Consider the following 21830-nt stretch of genomic DNA (forward strand, 5'->3'; position numbering starts at 1 on the left):
GTAACCTAAAACACTTTATCTACCTTCTGTTCACACCTACGCTCAATTTAGACCCACCAATTAACAGGCGCATCTTTGTGTCTGCATGGCTTCTCTTTGGGTACTCCAGCTTCATTCCACAGTCCAAACTCCACAAAGAAAGTTCTGGGATTCAAACCAGGAACCTCTTCAGCATAAACAACCTTATGAATAGTTTTGCATTTATTTATGTTTCAGCAGTCTGGATGTGTAGTGGTCTTAATTGTGCATCGGGTCCGTTTTTCCAAGATTCACTAGCTGGGCCCACATCCTCATTTTAGGTTTGACAGCGTTTTAGTAGGTAAAGGTGAATGTTTAGACCAGAATTGAGCTGCAGTTTGGTGAAGGCCTCGAAGGGGACTGGCGGCAGCTCCCGGGCCTGGCAGATCCCCGTGTACTAAACAGGGTGGGGCACGTAAACGAGAATGAACAGCTTGCAGAACTGGGGAAACCTATATGGATGACAACCGGAAGGAGCGTGTTTGGAGGCGTGGTCCCGCTCCTGAAATTCCGATACATAATCTCCAATAAATAGAGATGTTGAGCTTTCCCTGCTTCTTTTATGAGCGTTTGTGTAAAGAAGACTGCTCCAAAAGCCCGATTTGTATGCTGGGACAATGACTTGGTGCAATGACTTTTGGATGTATCAGACCAAGTTAGTCACACATCAATGGAGAGAAAATATTTAAGCTTTTTCTAACTGCTCATTTAAACATTAAAATACAAATTTCACTAATGTACTCGAAAGCCTAAGGCGCCACTTTTGTGTCCTCGTGGGCTGGCCTGAACCACAGAGATGTTACTGAGTACTGAGTTTTGCTTCACATTTGGTTAAATATCCTAATTAGGACAGTTTCTGCTGCAATGCAAATGTAGCCAAAGTCCCACATGTGTCATTTTCATGATTTATCTCCGTGCACTTTTCCCCTATGTGTGCTTTCTGCTTAATCTAACGTGTTAATCTGATGTGCAGATGTATTCACAAACATGTTCACAGTGTCTTTTACCGGCAGCATCCCGCTCGTGCTTATTGTTCAGGGCTACATGCAATGGACCCTCCTGCATGCCACTAAATCTCCTCTCCAAGGTTAGACCTGAGCTTCACTCTCATAATTACCACTGAGGGTAATTAGTCTGCACAGCCCAAGGTCTCTGGCGCCCCTCTGCACACCTTTATTCTGTCACCTGGGTCCTGGCAGGAAAAATGAATGGCTGGTTATGCGGGGTCGAGCAGGCCCTCATGATCCATAATAAGGTCCCCTTTGGAGTGCTACTGGATGTGTGTGTGAACAAGGAGCATTACGACAGAACTTAATGATGTCTCTTTCTTTTCCAAAGACAGTATCACAATGTCAACGGTGAGAGAAAATCATTAGCCTTCACACAGTTAATGAAAGTCAAAGATTAAGTCAGCCGTTCTTAAGAGACTGATATTATTCAGCCCACAGACGCCGGGCATCATTAATAAAGTTTTGTCCCTCGCAGCCACATGTGGGTACTTTCAGCTTGTTGTGACTCCTTTTTTTTTCTCCTTCAGCAACTTTGGGGAGGAGAAACTTTTTCAGCAGCTGCTACGAAGCCACAGAAGTAACCCCGCCTCCTCCTCCTCCCACCAGTCTCAAGTGTGCATAACACCACAGGAGAATCACGCTGACTCGTGGATAATCTCTGCCACATAAGTGCCTACCATACGGCGAATCCTCGCTGCTGAAGCAGGCCATAATACACCTGTCACTCCTGCCTTCTCCACAGAGACTCCCAATGTGTTGACCTCAGCCTTTATTTTTCTTTCCTCCACCTGCACCGTGTGGTGCTTAGGACCATGGATTCGGCCCATTTCCATCACCTGTATCCCATCTGCCCTGTCCTCACCTCATCACGGGAGAAAAAAGCACGAGCCGCGCACACCATCCCTCCTTCCCCTAATGTCCACCGCCATCTGCGTCTCCTGCCATCAGCTCTAATGCCGCCTCATAAGAAGCCCGTCATATCCGTACAGGCAAGCGCTAATGTTTACCCCACCATGTCCTTACTCGCTCCTCCTCAGCCTCCCACTGTTAATTCACTTAATGACGGCAGCACACCTTGTAAAGGACCAGTGATTAAGGGGAAAAAGTCCTCCGGTGTAAACAAACTTTGTTGAGGAGCTTTGTGTGGTATTGACTGCCCTTCCTCCACAACCTCATGGCAGTTTGATGTGGCTAAGAGTAAGACATCGATTGAGAGCATCACAGTCTGACTGCAGATCAATGGAGAGCAACAGTGAACACGGGTTCTCCAGCAGTCATGGCCAAATCCTGTGGACACAAAGAGGTCAGGTTCGGTTCTGCCGATACACATCAGGACTCCCACGCAGGAGAAGCCCATCTCCTGTGAGACTAATGCACTGCTCACAAATACACACTTTTAGCCCGAGCCGGAGCCTCTCGGGGCTACTGATCGTTACTCTGTGTGACTGGGCCCGAGCTGGTCCGAGCGATTCCCTCCAGCAGCGGCCATTAAAAATGCCAATAGCTTCCTAATCAACATCAAGCCATTACACATTATGCATACAGTCGGGAATCTGTGTGGAGGGAGAATTTTTGCCTGTGGAAATATCCAGGACATAAGATCAATGGAGCGATTCAAGAGGGCACTCTTGCATTAAAGCGTGCCTCTTTTTAATTATCTCCAGTGCAGATGGCCCTAACGAGGGGAAGGACTCTTAATTGAGAGGGGAGAGGAGGGGGCTAATGAACCCTGGAGACACTTGGAGGCAGCATGCCCTGGCTTGCCAAGGCCAAAATCCTCATCTCTGTGCTGGCAGCCAGTCACTCACCCCACCAATGTCGACCCGCGGCACAACCCATGCGTGTCAATAAAGCTTTAGAGAGTCAAATGAAGTGAAGAGGAAGCTGTTTGCCTGTGTGTTTTTCTCACACCTTTCATTCTGATGACAACACAAGCCTCATTTCACAGGAAGCTGATAGAAATATCGGCCAAATGACTCTAACCTCTTCACCTCCATCAGGCCACCAGCGACCCATCCAGGGTTAGGTTTTTGCTTTGCTTTTCTGATGAAGTCTTGACTCTCCCAAATAGACACAAATTCTATAAAAGGGAGTGGATGATTATCAAACCCACACCTTATTCCTGACCCTAGATGGGATTTTGGTGACCTGGTGGGTGTTAAGAGAAGCTAGAAACTAGAAACTGAAGTTAGCCGGTTAATGTGAATCGGGTATTTTAACAAAATGCTTCCATGGACATTTTCTAGGCATGCTCAACTCGGAGGAGACCCTGGTATAGACCAAGATATCTATAACTGTATATCTCACCTGGCCAGAGGAACTGGAAAACATTACTGTGGAAAGGACATACCCTGATCCTGCGCCCACCGCAATCCAACCCAGACAAACACGAGGCCAAAAGTCAAAAATGCATTTTCCTCTTACTGACATTTTTAATTCTGTACGAATGTAAATTAGTTACTGATTAGAAATTACTGGTTTCAAGTTTCCAAGGCCTCACTGCATGAAAGTCTAGATAAAATTACAGATAATTTAAAGACATTTGAAAAAAAAAAAATAGTCTGAGGATGGTCACAAACTTCAGCTCAGTAAGTTCTTGCCGCTGTGGCACTGAGCCAGGCACCAGGCTCTAATACTGATCATCACTCCGGCTTTAACCTGCACTGCTGAAACTTTCTGAATGCCTGAATATTAAATTAAAAACTCAAATCCAGTTAAAAAGCAGCCTTGTGTCAATGTTCAGCAGCCTATTTCATATTCTAAATGCTGCAGTCTACATTCAGTTGGCAATAGGACGAAATACTATAACTACTGTCTAAAAACTACATGACAAGTTATTAAATGTTATCAGTCCATCAGTTGACGATAGTTTCATATTACAAAGATATTTGGTCTGCTAATGGTTAGTCAGCTGGGCTTATCAGCTCAATTCAAATTAATACCATTCAATAAAACAAGTGAATGCATGCCTCCTTCACTGAGTCCAGAAGGAATGTGAAGGAAAGCTCTTTAGCAGCTGACAGCCTGATGTAAAGACTTCTACACTTTAAAGACCTTCCTCTGCAATTGCGCTGACTGACCTGACTGACAGGTGAGGATTGGATAGCTTCCATTAGCATGCAGCTGTGTGCCAAGAAGTTGGTGCAAGACAGAAACATTGCAAATACATCAGGAATCTCCTCGTTTATTTATTCTGTTGTCAAAAGGAAACGTTTCATTGGTAATAGACTAAAAAAGTAATCAAATATGTCAAAAGCTCGAATTTCAATAGTACACTGTTGTATTCTGAGTACTTGAGTGGGTTATCCTGTCATGCCTACAAAGATGAAAAATCACAATAGCTACAGTTCCTCCAATGTCTACTTGAGACAGGCTCCTAAAGTGAGTCAGTTCCCAAGTTAGAATATATAAATACATTTACAGTCTGATACAAAAAAACCTGTTTTGGTCTTTTGGGATATTTTCCACCTTCATAAAAACTGTATGGTAGCTGCTAGCTGCTAGCTGCATGCTAGGATTCACCAGGGATAATCGATATCCCTGAACTGGACATCCGGACTGTGTTTATGCTGTTGGAGCCTTTTTATGAAGTAGTTTTTTGCCCTGCTATGTAACAGAGATCATCCAGAACATATGTACTCCACTTTTGGTGAGTGAAAGTAGTATTTCTGAGGCTGTGTAAGCTGTGGATGCAGCTTGCTAGCCAAACTAGCTGTCATTAGCTGATGACTTTCCACTTTTCTAGTCCTGAAACCAGGGGATGATATCCATCTTGTAAACTAAACCTCACCAGTTAACACATGATTAAATGAACAGCTCATAAATGATTAGCATCGTCTATTAAATTTCAAGTTCATGCCCTGTATTTACTGCAGTGCTTTAGATTCAACAGGTGTGCCCATTAAAGTAGCCTTGGGGCACATGTGTCTGTATCCACCCACCTGCTGAAAGAAAAGAAGCTCATGGCTGCCTCAGCCTTCACAGACTGAGTATCAGCGATTGTAGTTATGTACGCTGGGTGCGCGCATACTTGTCGTTTCTTTGTGTTCAGCGTGTATTAACCGCTCATATCAGGAAATCGTATTTGCATTTGTTTACATCCCCGCAGTCTAATGACCATGTAAAGCAAAGCACGGATCAGATCTGAGATGTGCAGCTGCATCCAATCCTCCTAAAGCCTGTAATTGTATTTCCTCCTTTGAAGTTGCGAGACGAAGATTGTTACACAGCTAAAACAATTTGCCCTTAATAACCCTTTATCTGTCAGGAAGTCGTACAGCTGTAATTGTGATGTTTCTATCCCTCTGCCGGGTCAAATGAAAGAGGAGAGCGGAAGTATGGAAGTGGAAGAGGAGAGGAGCGAACTGCGCTGCAGCAGTTAAAAAGTCGAGTGTACAAAGTGACCTTTCAAGTGAAAATGCCACGTCAGAAAGCCCGCACATTTTCTTCACCGTGTGAGATGTGAAAATCAAATAACTCCAATTTTTTTTCCACCTATATCTGATTTTTTTTTTTTTCACTCAGGGCTTCATTTCTCTCTGTGGGCGCTGGAAATTACATGTTACTATGAAGGAGAAGGAAAAAAAAACTTCCAGAAGTGGAGAAGAGGCGATCAAACAGAAAATAAAGCTTTAAAGATACAAGGATTTTTTTTCTTTAGTGGGTTGGATTTCTTTCTGCCTGCTACCTCATCTTCAGGGTCATGTGGGGGTGCTGGATGCCATCCCAGCACACATGAGGAGGAAGCATGCTGGACCCGTCTGCAGCCCATCGCAGGGTTGCTGTCAACTGATTTTTCCCCCGATATAACAACAATTTAATTAAAGCATGGCAGCCTATGCTTAATTAACACCTACTTACTGTTCGTAGCATGAATTTTCACAGTTTCCTCATCCCTCCCTACCCACCCCAAAAAAATCACGCTGTGACCAATTAAACAGTCTGGTTTCTACAAAAAGGATTTTCAACCCCAGGCTGGATTCTCTAATCAGGAGACATGTGCACAAAGAGGCTCGCAGTGATGTATTCAGCACTTACTGGAGTGTGTTTGGCTGCTGCCTCTGAGCTCGAATAAAATGTGCCCTTTTTTTAAAAAAAATTTTGGCTGAAGCATGCAGGAAAACTGACATTTGTCTTTATTATCAGATCAGTGATGTGTCATGTTTGTAAATATATATCTGGGCCTGTTGGTTGGATTGGAGTCAAACAATGATGACGTTTAGTGCAAATAGAGAGTAATTAATAAGAAAATGAAGGCAAACATGTCATCAGAGCTGAGATATGGTTGAGTAATGAGTAAGTGCTTTAAACATTTATCGAAATTCATTCATTTTGTCTGCCAATTATGACCAATTCATTCTCAGTATACATCAGATAATCTTTAAAAAGGCATTTAAAATAAAAATCAACTAATCTATCTATAAATAGTTACTTCTTAACTACTTCATTAGGTTTTTACTTCAGAGCTGCTTTAGTTCTTCATGGCTCAGTGAGCAAGGTGGTGGAAACATCTCTCATGATACCATCACACAGTTGTTCCAGGTTTGTCAGCTACATGTCCATGATGAGACTCTCCCATTCCACCACATCCCAAAGGTGCTCTGTTGGATTAAGATCTAATGAGTGTGGAGGCCTTTTGAGGATCAGTAGACGAAGATAAAGGGGAAGGCATAGTCAGCAACAATACTCAGATGGGCTGTGGCATTTAAACGGTGCTCAGTTGTGTCCAAACAGTCCCAAATTGTAGCAAAAAAATGTCTGCCGCACAATTACATCCAAGTGTTGCAGCAGAAATTGAGACTAAAACAAGAACAACAACTTTTCCAGATCTTCTATTATCCAGTTTTTGTGAGCCCGTATGATGTGTAGCTTTAATTTCTTGTTCCCAGCTCACAGGAGTGACACCAGGTGTGGTCTTCTAGTGCTGTAGTACATACACAAGTCCACGGGTGTGGTGACAGCACTTTTATTTCATTAACAATGTTCACTGTGGTTTCAGCACAAACACTCCCGCTCCGCTGTCACGTCCGCTCACCACCCTCCTCGACTGTCACTGCCACATAAAAAGAGTCACAATCAATCACTCGTTCACTCCGCCTCCGCGCCGCCCCGGGAGCTCACTGTGCCACCCCTCCTCTGCAGCGGGCCAGAGACCACACCCACGTCACAATGTGCAAAGGTTGATGCGCAGTGTATTAAGAGATGCTCTTCTGCATACCTTGGTTGTAATGAGTGGTTACCTGACTTTCTCCCTCGTTATGAGGCTCAGTTTGAATTTCAGCAGGTCATCTTGATCATGTCTACATGTCTAAATTGACCTGCCGCCATGCAATTGGCTGGGTGGATACTTGCATTTTGAGCAGTTGAACCAGTGTCCCTAATGAAGTGGGTGTATAGTTTTCCTATGCCCATTCTTCTCAAATTATTCAGTGAACTTTGTTAAAATAGGACTCATGTGAATTGTATTTGACCTTTTGACCTCTTCTCTTACCTTGGATTTGACCTTTTGTAATGCTGAGATTTTAAAGTTGGCAAGTTGTTGTTTTTTTTAAGAATATTAAAATATCCAAGTGATATTTTTAATTTTCTTTTACTGTTCGCTGCAGTGTAAGTCTCTGAAATGCACATAACCTTTCCTTTTCCTCTATTGGTGCTCCACATGGTAGCATCATTGAAATAATAATGAAATATGTTTGGCTGTGGATATTTCCAGGGACAGAAACCAGCATATCCTCATATCACAGAGTTCTGATGTTGACCTGGTCTGACAGGCTGGGGTCTAAACAGATTAAGTTCAGTTTTGGGGGGAAATTAAGGTGGAATGACGTTGTTATGGTTTCTAATATAATGTTTCATATTAATCCGTCTCTGTGTAGCCCTTTTCTGAATTTCAAAATGTGAAGCAACCATAAACAGATCAGAAGACATAAGTTTATAATTTATGATAAATATTAATCTAAACAAAGTACGGTGGTGTGAAAGGTAAAGATGTAATATGTTGGAAGCTAATAAACTATTTTAATTGTGATATTTGGATTCAACTTAAAAACCCATAAGAGGAAGCACATTTAATCTCTGAAACAGGCAGCTTTCAAGACCAGTGATTATGAATTACTGAGGTAATACTTATAGTGACATTTTGGTGGATTAGCATTTATATTTTTCCACATATTTGTCTTTTTTTTATTCTATTTTGGATCTTTTATTCATTTTTCATTCATTTATTATGCAATGGTTTGTTGTATGTTTTGAATATTCACTTATTTAGTTATAAATTAGAAGACTGTGCCACAGATATTGTTGCTTTTTAGAAATTTGGGCGTGGTGTTGTTTAGGGTCTATCTCAGTAACTTGTTTGCCCGATTGCTGCTCATGGTGGAGGAAAAAGTTCCCTTCGTCTGCCGGACTGGACAGAGTAGACTTTACTGTTTTTGATAAACGTCACACATCCATCCTTAGATTACAGTGAAGCTGCGGTACATCTCAGAAACAGCGTCTGGACGGCCACATGTTGTTGCTGTCGCTGTGATGGTGTTTTGAGGGAAAGCGCTGCTCTGGCGGTGTTGCGACTCGAGGCAGGAAGCAGTAAGCCAAGACTCCAGAAGCTGCAGGAGCTCAGGCATTGATCAGCATCTGTTCTCCCCACTTCTCCGTCATTCTGTCTTCTGCCTCCATCTGCTTTTGTTTGCTGCATTTAGTTTTTGTTTTTTTGGGGGGAGGGGCTTCCTTCTCCCTCAGCTTCTCCTTCCTCTACCATGTTCCCTCTTCCATTAGTACCTCTCTTCACTAGAAGCATTTGTTCATGCTGCCATTAATGTTTAACTCCTATTAATTAACAATTTTCTTGACTATTATCCCATCACTTTATTGCCTGTTTTGCAGGCTGACTGTGAAGTAATGGCCTTCCTCAAAGGGGGCGAGCCAAGAAATAATTCCCCAAAGCAATCATCACATTAGAGCGAGGGTGCTGCTGATTTATCATTTAAGCTCTGGTTGTCCAGCTTTTTCGTGGGGCGAACCTCCTGTGCAGGGACTTCAGTGTAAAAGAAACGCAGTTAAAATGAAAGCTGGAGGCCATGAAAACACTTCAGGAACACATACAGTACAGGCAGCAGATGAAGCATGCTGATTTGGGTTTATGTTTCTTATTGTTTTTCTTCTTTCAGCAATGTTCACGACATGTTCCCTGTTTGAAGCTCTTATCTCCTCGGACATCAAAGCTTTCCACTAAACAGAACAAGCCTCCATCCACTTCCTGTTCACTTGAAGGAGTCCTTTGTTGCTACAAACATATGTGCCATCTGTGCTTTTGTTTCTAAAAAATCAAAAATTCAAAACCTTGTTTAACATCTCCACCAGTTAGATACCAACTGTCTTGAGTATCAGCAGCTTCATCCATAATTCTGACATGATGAAGCTGATTTTGGTCCTTTTGAAAGGCAGATTGGACAGATAAAAGTCACAACACTTTGCTCTTAAAAGGCATGCAGCGCTGCTCAAAAGATCCGAGACACAGCAGAGGCACAGAACTGACGGCACACAGGAAGGATCACAGTGAACCCTGATCTATTGCTTTCGGCAAGGTATAGGAAATCAAGATTTTCTACCTCTGACTGAAATCCGCTGTGCATTAAACAGTGTGGGGGGTTGTGTAAGTGGGGGGTATGATGCTTCAGGCAAACTGAGAAATGAAATGAAACCTGGGGAGTCCAGTCTGAGTAGCAGGCTGGTGAATTTGAAGGTTTCTCAAGCGTAACGGTTTATAGTACTCTGACTCAGGATTTTATAAGTCTGGAAAGTTATCACTGCTGCATAATTATTGCAAGCTAAACTCTCCCCAAACACCAATCATCCATGGATGATGTTTTCTGAGGGAAATCTGGTTGTAGCTGTTAAAAAGAAATCCCCTTTATGTCTAAATTTGATTGAAAAGTGAAAGGTCAGGCAGTTACAAAGACTTGAATTCAACCTCATTTCACATTAATTCACTGAGCAATTTTCTGTTGATTAGAGCTCTAACAATGCTCTAAATGCTGCACAGCCATCAAGGCAAAAATTGGGTTTGGTTCAAAGGTTTAGTTCACATATAAAGCACATGTAGCTGTTTTACAAATGTACCTCTCTTTGTTTTCTTTTAATACATTTGATTTGACTTGGTTGTGATCAGAGAGCTAGACACTTAAAGATGCATTTTAAATGGAAAATTGCAAGAGTACGTCTATTATATACACAGAACCGCTGGTTTCTCTTTCATTGGAACACTCTAAGTTTATCATTCCCACATGCTTTGGTGGCACGGTGGTCCGGTTATAAGCACAAAGAATGATTTGCCTTCAAAGTATACAAAACTCGAAGCTCAAGCACAGGTTTGGCATTTCTGTGTCGCAATTTTCTCCTCATTAATCTGCCAACATCCTGTATGCTGGAAAGAGAAGCATGCCCAATGGTCATGAAGACCCAATTTTAGTATGTATGCAATACTTAATTTGTGTTATGTTGCTGTTTTAATATCTTAATGTGTTGGTTGATTGCTATGGTTTAAACCACCTACCTGATACTGTGGACACAGGATCTCTGGGGGTGTGTTGAGATGGCTGGCAGTAGATCTTTTGGATGTTGTGGGCTGCAGAGTAGGCCCTTCTTGGACCGGGCTTGTTCCAGTGTGTTCCACATAGTTTGAGGCTGGGTCAACAATTCAATCTCTTTGTTGTTTTTTTGTGGTATTCCTGAGCAGTTTGCAGTGTGACAGGATGCATCATCGATGTGGGAGAGACAGCTTCCATTATGAAGTACCATTGTGGGGTGTGTTTAGTCTTCAGGAATAGTTACATGTCAAAGTAACATCTATTTGAATGCCAGAAAACCAAAGTTTCCCAGTGAATGTTTCAAGCCTTCCTTTGAGCCTCACTTTCACATTTATTAATTTTGCTAGATTGTTTAAACGTTTTCAGATGAGGACCTACTGGTTGGGAGTGTGCACTGCAAGGGTATCCTCTCATTATTGATTCCACAAAAAATATTGTGGATTTAAAAACAAATCTAAAATGTAAAACCAACAAATCAGAAAGCAAGGGATCAGAGGCAGCAGGAACAGGTCTGTAGATCTTTACAGGGATCTTTACTGAAGAAGTTAAAGTCAAAAAGGATAGTTTGCACTAACAAAGTACCATGTAACACCTCACATTCAGAAGATAAGAAGGCTGATCTGATGATGAAAAACAGTAAAAACTTTTTTAGAGTAATTTTTCTTAAGATATCTCTGGTGAAGCTGAGGAGTTCCAGCTTCCTGAGAGGCAGCTACACGGCATGTGGTTCACTGCTTGTGGTTTCCACAGCAGTCTTCATCAGTCTGTGCCCATTAGTGCACATATTGAAGCTGAACTCGCTATTGAGGGCTCAGTAGTTACAATGGATCAGTTTTCTGTGCAGATGATTTCACTACTTTGTTTTGATGGTGCACTCCTTTGATAACACTTGAGTTAGCAGTACAAATCCATCAGCAAGTATCATGACTTACCCTCTTTAAGACAACAACAAATTTTTATGTGCTTTTGGTGTTGTCATCTAAACTTTTACACTGGTTACTGTTGTCAAACTGTAGGCAACAAGCATAATTCCTCATTAGATCTCCAAGTCGACTCTTTAGTACGTGCATCCCACCTACATCGTGAAAGTTTAAGAGCAACTGTAAACACTGAATATTTACAATTTCTACTGACCGAGATGCTGCAGATAAAGAGAGACACTGTGAACTATGAGCAGGTGCGCTTTCTTTGTGGCCCTTCATAGACCCAAAATACCCAGAACCATCAGCAGACATTGGGCTCCTATAAGCTTCATTGGTACCAGACTTTGTTCAAACCATGTATTTAGTGAGACCAAATAGATTTGGTTAACCCCTGAAGATCTGTCCCACTACATATTCACATACAGATATCCTTTTAATAGATACCATGTTTATAACTAAATTGCTCTCAGATGCAGCTTAGGCAGTTGCCAAGTTACTAGAAAAATTGTATGACTATTTGCGATGTACCTTTGTGTCTCTATATGCTGTATTACCTTCTGTTATATGCCTTCATGATATTATTTATGTGAAGTTACACATTATTGGTTAAGGATGCAGGTTGTTTTCAGTATTAACTTTACCTTAGAAAACCCCGCCTAGAACAGCTGTGAATAAAAAATAAACTTTGTTGATTGTTGAGATCTGGATTTATACAACTCTCATCTCTTCAAATATCTCTGCTCTATCCTCTAATCCCTTTATCGCACAGACTGTGCTTACTCCAGTCACAGGTGAGATAGTCTCCAGTTTCACTAAAGAAAATTTTGTTTTTCCTTTCTCTGGAGATGACAACATTAACAAAGTTTTCCCTTAGTTGGTGGAGCGAGAGTTCCAGCGAACCCTCTACAGAGGATTATCTCTGTCTCAATGCAGCACTTATCTTTGAACTAAACCTGTGCATGCACACATGCACGTACACACTCCAGTGGGCCACCTGTTTTTCTCTCTCTCTCCCACACACACACACACACCTGGCACCAAATTTCTTTCACAAACTTCAAACACCGGCCTTCATACGCTTGCACCGTCTATGGAAAAGGCCTGTTTTCAGCTCAGCCATGGGTATTGTGGCAGGTATTAAGAGGTGGCCGAAGGGTTAATATTGGAGGCTGAATGAGGCAATCTGCAGCTTTTACATACCGCTGAGGAGAAGAGAGCGACTTGGCATCATTTCATGGGTCACTACATCTGCAGAAATTAGATTGGAAGCAGTATTCTGAGCGCTGTGGAATATCAAGGTGTGTGTGAGTTTGTGTGAGTGTGTTCAAGTCTAAAAGCTAGCTCAGCAGGGGACGACGTTTGCAAAAAGCACCAAGAGACTCAATCATCACTAACAGCAAAAGCACTTCAATTTATCCAAATCCATCAAAATCAGCCAAGACGTGTTGAGTCATCAAAGCAAATCCAAGTGAGAAATTCTGTTTCTTGCCTCTCGTTTGACTTATGAAGGTCATAAACTGACATTAATTTCATTTATCTCTTGAATTGTGGGGATATAGTCTCTGCCGCTTGGACAGATGAAGAAGAATGACTCTAAGGACTCTCTTTGACCACATTTTTGTCATTTTGTTTAAAATACCCACTTGTTGCTTCTTGTAGTTTGTATTCTGATCAACAGCACCGGGACACTGCATCAATACAGCTCTTTAATATAATGCTAAACCCCCTTAGCACATGATTATATTTCTCATTTTCACCTGAAAAAGCAACACATAATTCAAGTCAAGAACAGCCACAAGGCCAAACCGAGCAGCATTAGGCTTTACTTTTATGAGACTGTTGTTTATAGTCAGATAAATCACCATGCCTGAGTGAGAGTTCAGCCGAATCCAAGCTGTGACTTAGAGAAAAACAGAGGAAATATAATAAGGGTCAGCACCAGCGTTATCAAACCTGTTAAAAATTTTCAATTTCAGCTGAAGCAAAGTTGATGTAAGAGAAGCCTCCTATGCCCTTTTTAATCACAGCAGTACTGGGTGGCCTCTCCATTGAAAGCTTGAATAACGTGAGCTTGTGTTGTTTTCGTAGCAGACAGCAGCCTGGATACGCCGGTGATCTCCAGGGTTTACACACAGAGGCTGAAATTTGCAGGTATTTTGCACATAAAAGCATCGGACAAGTTTTGATCTGATCTAGGAAAACTAAATAGGATTCATTTTCTGCCATGTGTGTCAGTGCACAACGCAGAATGACTTTGACAGAAATCCCTGCAGGATATTTTGAGGTATTTTAGTCTCAAACTACCCAAGAACCAACCATCATCCCTGACAACAGATTAATGTTTGACTGCAGTACAAGAGGAAGAAACTGAACTCATTCTTCCTGCGCTTCTTTCAGTCTCACATACTTTTCTTTGGACTTTTGCACATGTTGTTCAGCCAAGTACAATAATCAAAGGAGCGTTTCTTATGTTGGATGATTTTTGCAGTTTTGGACGTACATGGAGCATCATTTTGTGACAAGAGGCCAAATGCATTTAAAGGAACCACCTTCTAATTTCTGAAATAGTTTTTGTTAGCATGTGGCTAAAAACACTGAGCAGTTTGGTGCTGACCTGGTGGACAGCGGCGGCTAATCAGTAGACGGCATTAGGGCATAAAAATACCCTGTAAAAATATTGCATGAAAAAAAATTCATCACAAAAATAGGAAATGTATTTAAAAAAGGTACAGTTTGCTCATACAATAGAACGTGTGGTTGCCCACCTGCGTCTGCCAGAATCGGTCTAGTGGAGAACTTCCACTGTTCGTTAATGTATTTATAATATAATTATTTATCAACTTCTTCGTATGGAAGGCTGAGCTTCAACTGGAGCTTGGAATTCGCAATTCGGGGGTCATTCTGTGCTTCCTTGGCCATTTAGCATGGATTACCTGCTAAATGGCTAAATGGTAAATTCATCAAATGAATTTGGTCAGACAATTCAGCATCATCCACACATCGTCATACCACAGGCAGTCTTGTCTTGAAGCAGAAGAACAGGCACTCGCTCCTTAGCTAGCTCTTTAATCAGAAAGTCATTGAAACATTTCCTTTCTTACTCTCTGCGCTAGTCACAGCGGTTATCCCTTTAAACAGCCCAAAGTTTTTACAAGTTTAATGTGAGGCAGAAGTTGAGTCAGCGGCCTCCATCTGGTGTCTCGGGGCTAATTGGTTGGTAATTCATCACCAGTCGGCCATTTTCGATGGGACGTGAGATCCGAGCATCAGCAGCACTGAGCGTGCCTATTCAGAAGTATGAGATTAAAATCTGCTGCGTACAAGCCACAATATGGAGGAACATCAACAGTGACAGATGGGCAGATGATGGGGCTGATTGGAAGCTGGGCTGAAAATGACTGGGTGACGAGCTCGGAGCCAGCACCAGCGCGAGCCAAAACCGGCTTCCTGCACAACCGTTTAACATAGCCAATGAAAACATCTCGCTAGTGAAGAGCCGTCGGTTTGATTCACAGACAGAGCTGCATCTCGGGCTCCACTTATCCTTATGAAAGAAAAGTAAAGCATGCTACATGATAGCACATAAATCTATTTCTACACTCTTAAGTGTAAGTCCTCGTGGATAATCAGCAGTAACTCTGACAGCTAATGGCTGTTTTACAAAATAATAAGTGAACTTTAAAGCATTGCCACAGCCGAAGAACATTTTCAGAACGCAGAAATCTATATGTATTTTGACACCATAGAAATAAATGTTTAGTGTTGGTGGATGGGAGTACTTATCTTTGATGAGGAATTGCACCTCACAGCAAAAAGATGGAAAGTGAGGAAAGTCTTTGATTTGGGAGTTTGTTAAATACATGAACAAAAATAAACTGAAATCAGCTGATTTTAGTGCAAGAAAGAAAAAAAACATGTTTTTCTATCCACCTGGCACGCAGATAACTGAAGACCTTTTGTCATGCAGTAGTAAGTAACTTTAATGTAATTAATGAATTTAGTACAGTAATGAGTTACATATTCAAATAAAAAATGTAGTTTAAATGACAATGAATCTAATTGAAACAGTTGCATGTTATGGACTTGGCCTCAAGGATTCTTAGTTTAGATTTAAAAGCACTTAATGAAATGAATGCAGTCATTTTCCAGTCAGATATATTTAACTCAAATACAGCTGACATAACATGATGAAGGGCTGTAAATGACTTTTAGAGACAAACAGGAATTTGAACCACACAGACATGACATTACTGACAGCACTTTTTTTCATAAGCATTAGAGCAATGCACTGGAACAACTAACGGTTACAAATATTTATAATACAACATCATGAAATGTGGCAGTGATTCTTACTGTCATAATAACTGTAATAATATTAATAATGATTGTAACAATGATGATGTTTGCAGCTCTGCCTTGTAGAATTCTATTGAAAATAAATAAATGTAAAATTGTTTTCTTCAAAGTTCAATTAAAAATAAGTTCATTGTAATTAAGCCCTGAAATATGCTAACAAAAGGTCAAATATGCCCTTTAAAAACAGCCAGTTTTTCATTATGTTATTCTCTAAACAGCTCAGTTGACGGTAAAAATGTAATATTTAAAGTTTCAGGGTTACGGGGGAAAAATGAAATTAAAGGTGGTAAAAACACAGAGAAACAGATGGTCTCCAGTCTAAACTGTAACAGCTGAATTACAGTAAAAAACAAAGAAAGAAGAGGAGAAAAAACTATGTATTAAAGTCTTTTCAGTAAATTAACAGTAATTTGTTTGTTGTGGGATGAAGTCTAGGAAATGGGCTGCCTGTATCTTGTGATGTAATTTCTTTTTTAAATTAAAAGCCAGAAAGAGTCTTTTTTTAAAATTGACTACAGCAGCATTTGTTTGTACCTGGACTGGCGGAGGTGCTGACTTTACATTGTTTTCTCTGAATACGTCTCAGGATGTTCATCGTCACAATTACGATTAAAATCTTGACAAACTTCCACTCCAATAACAGGACTGATTCAGAGGTGTTTTTTATAATATATACACAAATGATCACGAGAAAAACCTTCTGTGGTCGGGCCCACTTAAGATCAGATTGAGGTGTTGGTTACTCGTGATTTAAGTTTGTCAGACAGACAAACAGCTGTGGCAGAGTGTTGCTTAAAAAGTTTCTTTTTTAGCTTCCTTATCGTCATTTCTCCTCATGAGATGGGGATTTTGTTCCCATTTAACCACAAACCCTGTCAGTGTCAGCGCAGATAGATCATCTGTCTCTTGGTGAAGTGAATCATGAGAGTGTCCTTCTGACCGCAGGCCTCCACAAAACTTCCGTGACAGAGGTCAGTAATTTGCACCAGAGGTACACTTCAACTGTGAGAGACAGAATGTGAAAAAAAAATCCATGAATTCACATGGTAGGATTTGTAAAGAATTTATTCGTAAATTAGGGTGGAAAATAAGTATTTGGTCACCTCAAACAAGGAAAATCTCTGGCTCTCACAGACCTGTAACGTCTTCTGTAACAAGCTTTTCTGTCCCCCACTCGTTACCTGTATGAATGGCACCTGTTTGAACTCATCATCTGTATAAAAGACACCTGTCCACAGCCTCAAACAGTCAGACTCCAAACTCCGCCATGGCCAAGACCAAAGAGCTTTCGAAGGACACCAGGAAAAGTATTGTAGACCTGCACCAGACTGGGAAGAGTGAATCTACAATAGGCAAGCAGCTTGGTGTGAAAAAATCAACTGTGGGAGCAATCATCAGAAAATGGAAGACATACAAGACCACTGATAATCTCCCTCGATCTGGGGCTCCACGCAAGATCTCATCCCGTGGGGTCAAAATGATCATGAGAACGGTGAGCAAAGATCCCAGAACCACACGGGGGGACCTGGTGAATGACCTGCAGAGAGCTGGGACCAAAGTAACAAAGGTCACCATCAGTAACACACTACAACGGCAGGGAATCAAATCCCGCAGTGCCAGACGTGTTCCGCTGCTGAAGCCAGTGCATGTCCAGGCCTGTCTGAAGTTTGCCAGAGAGCACATGGATGATACAGCAGAGGATTGGGAGAATGTCATGTGGTCAGATGGAACCAAAGTAGAACTTTTTGGTATAAACTCAACTCGTCGTGTTTGGAGGAAGAAGAATACTGAGTTGCATCCCAAGAACACCATACCTACTGTGAAGCATGGGGGTGGAAACATCATGCTATGGGGCTGTTTTTCTGCCAAGGGGACAGGACGACTGATCCGTGTTAAGGACAGAATGAATGGGGCCATGTATTGTGAGATTTTGAGCCAAAACCTCCTTCCATCAGTGAGAACTTTGAAGATGAAACGAGGTTGGGTCTTCCAACATGACAATGATCCAAAACACACCGCCCGGGCAACAAAGGAGTGGCTCCGTAAGAAGCATTTGAAAGTCCTGGAGTTGCCTAGCCAGTCTCCAGACCTCAACCCCATAGAAAATCTGTGGCGGGAGTTGAAAGTCCGTGTTGCTCGGCGACAGCCCCAAAACATCACTGCTCTCGAGAAGATCTGCATGGAGGAATGGGCCAAAATACCAGCTACTGTGTGTGCAAACCTGGTAAAGACCTATAGTAAACGTTTGACCTCTGTTATTGCCAACAAAGGTTATGTTACAAAGTATTGAGTTGTATTTTTGTTATTGACCAAATACTTATTTTCCACCCTGATTTACGAATAAATTCTTTACAAATCCTACCATGTGGATTCATGGATTTTTTTTTTCACATTCTGTCTCTCACAGTTGAAGTGTACCTCTGGTGCAAATTACTGACCTCTGTCATCATTTTAGGTGGGGTAATATCACCCTGATCGTTTATGGGAAACACTTCATGCAGAATCAGCAAGAAATTTCCTCCCATTAACTCATGACTGCGAAGGAGGCAAACAGATCAGGGAATAATCACATCATTAGGTTAAAAACGACCCGTCATATACGGCATGATTACTTAAACCACACCAGACATGTGACACATACTGAAAAAGTGCAGTCATAACAGAAACAGTTTTTCTAATAATCCCAGGCAGCACAGAGCAACACAGGTAAATTCTCCTGCTCTAAGAGTGTATATAAAAGAGCGTCTTTGAGCTTACCGCCGCTCTAACAGAAATCCAGCTTTATTATTTACCACTGAGGCAGTGCAGTCTCTCACACTCTCAAATGCTTTTAATTCCTTCATTTCCTGAGTAGGGATGGGTATCGTTTAGGTTTTATCTGATACCAGTACCAAACCGGTACTTTTGAAACGGTACCAGTGCTTAAACGGTGCTCGAACCGGTGCTTAAAGAATGGAGAACACAAAATTGGTCCAAAAACCTCCCATGTTCAGCTGTTTTTTTGTAAAAAGATATCAATGTTAGCCTTTTCTGCAGTTATAGGGCATATATGGTATCACTCTTGGATGGAAGCAGTGCTTAAACAATGGAAAAAACACAAACTTTGTCCAAAAACCTCTCATGTTTAACTGTTTTCCACTTTTTCTTTGGTCATTTTAGCTTTTTTGGCCAGGGTGAAGGGAGTATCTGCCATCAAACAAGAAGACAGCCGCATGTAACTACGACGGTGTTTGCTAGTTCACCTTACCTGCATTAATTTAATAACGTGGTTAGCCTACTCAACGTAAATTACACACGAACAACATTAAGCTACTCACGCAGAGAAGAACGGCTGCTGCTGCCATCATCATCCGTCATCATTTCTGCTACACTGGCAGGGCTAGGGGCCAGGACTCTACTCTTCGGGTTTTTGGGGGATGTTGCTAACTCCAGGTCCGATAACAGGCACCACACCCGCAGTAGATGTGCTCGCTGTGAGGTCTCGCAGCAAGCTATCAAATACGGCGCATTTCTCGGCTTTTAAAAAAACGCTATGCATCTCCAGGTGTTTCATCAGATTCGAGGTGTTACCTCCTTTGCACAGTATCAGCTTAAAGCACTTGTTGCAGGCTGCTGAGTTTGCATATTTTGCTGTGAAGTATAGCCAGACTTTTGACCGCTTCGTGATACGTGATACGTATCACATCTCAGGAAAAAAAAAGCACCGAAATAAATCACCGAAATGTGCACTGCTTTTTGGTCTGGTTACTACCGTTTATGTCAGAACTGTTCTGACATAAACGGTAGTACCCATCCCTATTCCTGGGAGGCTTTTGATGCGAAGGAGCTGCAGAAAGTGTTTTACTGACAGCTTCTAAACAGTGATAAAGATGGAAAAAGCAGAAGTGCTGGAATTAATTAATGACTTCAAACTCTTTAATTTATTTTTTAAGATAATTTGGTCAGCTTCTATTGGAGGAAATGAAAACACAGAGAGTCGTTGTGTGTCATTAGCGTGACTCGTTGTTTTGGCCTGCTGATCGTGAAGTGATTGGCTCATTTGAACCAAAATGGACACCTGAAAGCTAAAACAAGTTGAATGTTTGGATTTGCATTTTTTAAAATGGATAACAACTTCATGTCAACCATCATCACTGGTGAGGAGAGCCAGCTCGCAGCTGTGACTCAGACCAAACACCGTCCCAGCCTAAAGACAGTGCACTTACAGGACCGTGCACCATGAATTCTTCAGAGCTGCTAACACAGACTTCTGTTGTAACACCGAGATGTTTCTCAGGGAGAACGTACACTGAAAATGATGAGCTTGCATCCCATTGTAACCCTCTGAGGTTTGTCATTGTCAGTAATGACCCCAACCCTAACCCTAAATCCCAAATCTTTAGAACCAGTGAACAAAGACAGAACAAAGTAATTGTATAAAACTATACACAACTATTCATTTGTTCCCAAAAAACCTGTTTTGCCTTTCTCAAAATTATAGTGTTAGACTTTAGCACCTATGATGACTTAAACCTCAGAGAGTGAAATGTATGTCAGGTGGCGATTGTGTTGGTGCAGTCAAAACAACTTTTAAGAGTCACAGTTTGTCACCGTGGAGGAGTCTCCGTTCAGACTTCCAGAGAAGCTCCACCTGCTGTCTCTGTCCAAACATTTCCTGCTACATTAAAGCGATAATGTACCTCAATTTCTTATATACGGCAATGGCACAAGTATATTTCTACTTTTATTTATTTAAATTGTACTTTTTGGGAAACTGATTCTCCAGTGCATTGTTGTTCAGACACTGAGGTGGGGACAGCGCGGTGACGCAGGGGTTAGCCCTGTCACCTAACAGCGAGAACATTATGGGCTGGAATGTCCTTCGAAGGTCCTGTGGTGTTTGCGTGTTCTCACTCTGCAACTCTGAAATGGATAAGTGGAAAAAATGGATGGATGGAAACTGAGTTGGGCATTTTCCTCAGAAACTTAGAAATACTATCCCGCCCCCCTCGTTTTTATCCAAGTTTCCCTTCATTAATAGGCAGTGAAGTGGACAGCTGTCTCCGGAGCAACCATCCATCTATCATCGTCCTCCACACATCTTCATCAACTACAGTACTGCCTGGGAACCATTCAGGATCCTCAGTGTGTGTCACTGATGGATAAAAGAACAAATAGATCATTTGTGCTTCTGTCTTTCTTTTGCATACAAGTAATACTCGTCTCTCTACAGTGAGTCTTTCCCTCTGCAAAGATAAAGGCAGCCTTTCCTCCTCCTACTAACTCCAAACAGATGTGGTTGAAAGAAAAAGAAAGTGTAACCAAGTCACTCGGTGTAATTATCTAATATTTTATGTACCTCAGCAGATAAGGGCGATCGTGGCTCAAGAGTTTGGTGTTCATATTTTAATCGGAAGATTGCCGGTTCGAGCCCCGGCTCAGATAGTCTCGGTTGTTGTGTCCTTGGGCAAGACACTTCACCTACCGCCTACTGGTGATGGCCAGAGGGGCCGATGGCACAATATGGCAGCCTCGCCTCTGTCAGTCTGCCCCAGGGCACCTGTGGCTACAACTGTAGCTTGCCTTCACCAGTGTGTGAATGTGAGAGTGAATGAATAGTGGAATTGTAAAGCACTTTGAGGGGTCCCGAAAAGCGCTATATAAATGCAATCCATTATTATTATTATTATTATATGATCTCTTTGTTTTGTGTAAATTCGGAGGGGATTTGCTGTCGGTTTAAACACAACAGGAGCTTCATGTTCATCTGCTGTTTTGAGAAATTCAAATGACTGTCCCGCAACATCATCTCGCTGCAGTTCATCAAATAGTCACAAAAATAGTCTGGACATTTGCATTCATGGTTCCAGTTTAATGGAAAAAAAATGTATCCAAATGATCTTGTTAAAATATTTAAATGGAAGTTGTTGGCAGAACATTAACATTTTTATAAACTGACA

This window comes from Simochromis diagramma, unplaced genomic scaffold, assembly GCF_900408965.1.
Source record: "Simochromis diagramma unplaced genomic scaffold, fSimDia1.1 OVJJ01000343.1, whole genome shotgun sequence".
Lineage (NCBI taxonomy): Eukaryota > Metazoa > Chordata > Actinopteri > Cichliformes > Cichlidae > Simochromis > Simochromis diagramma.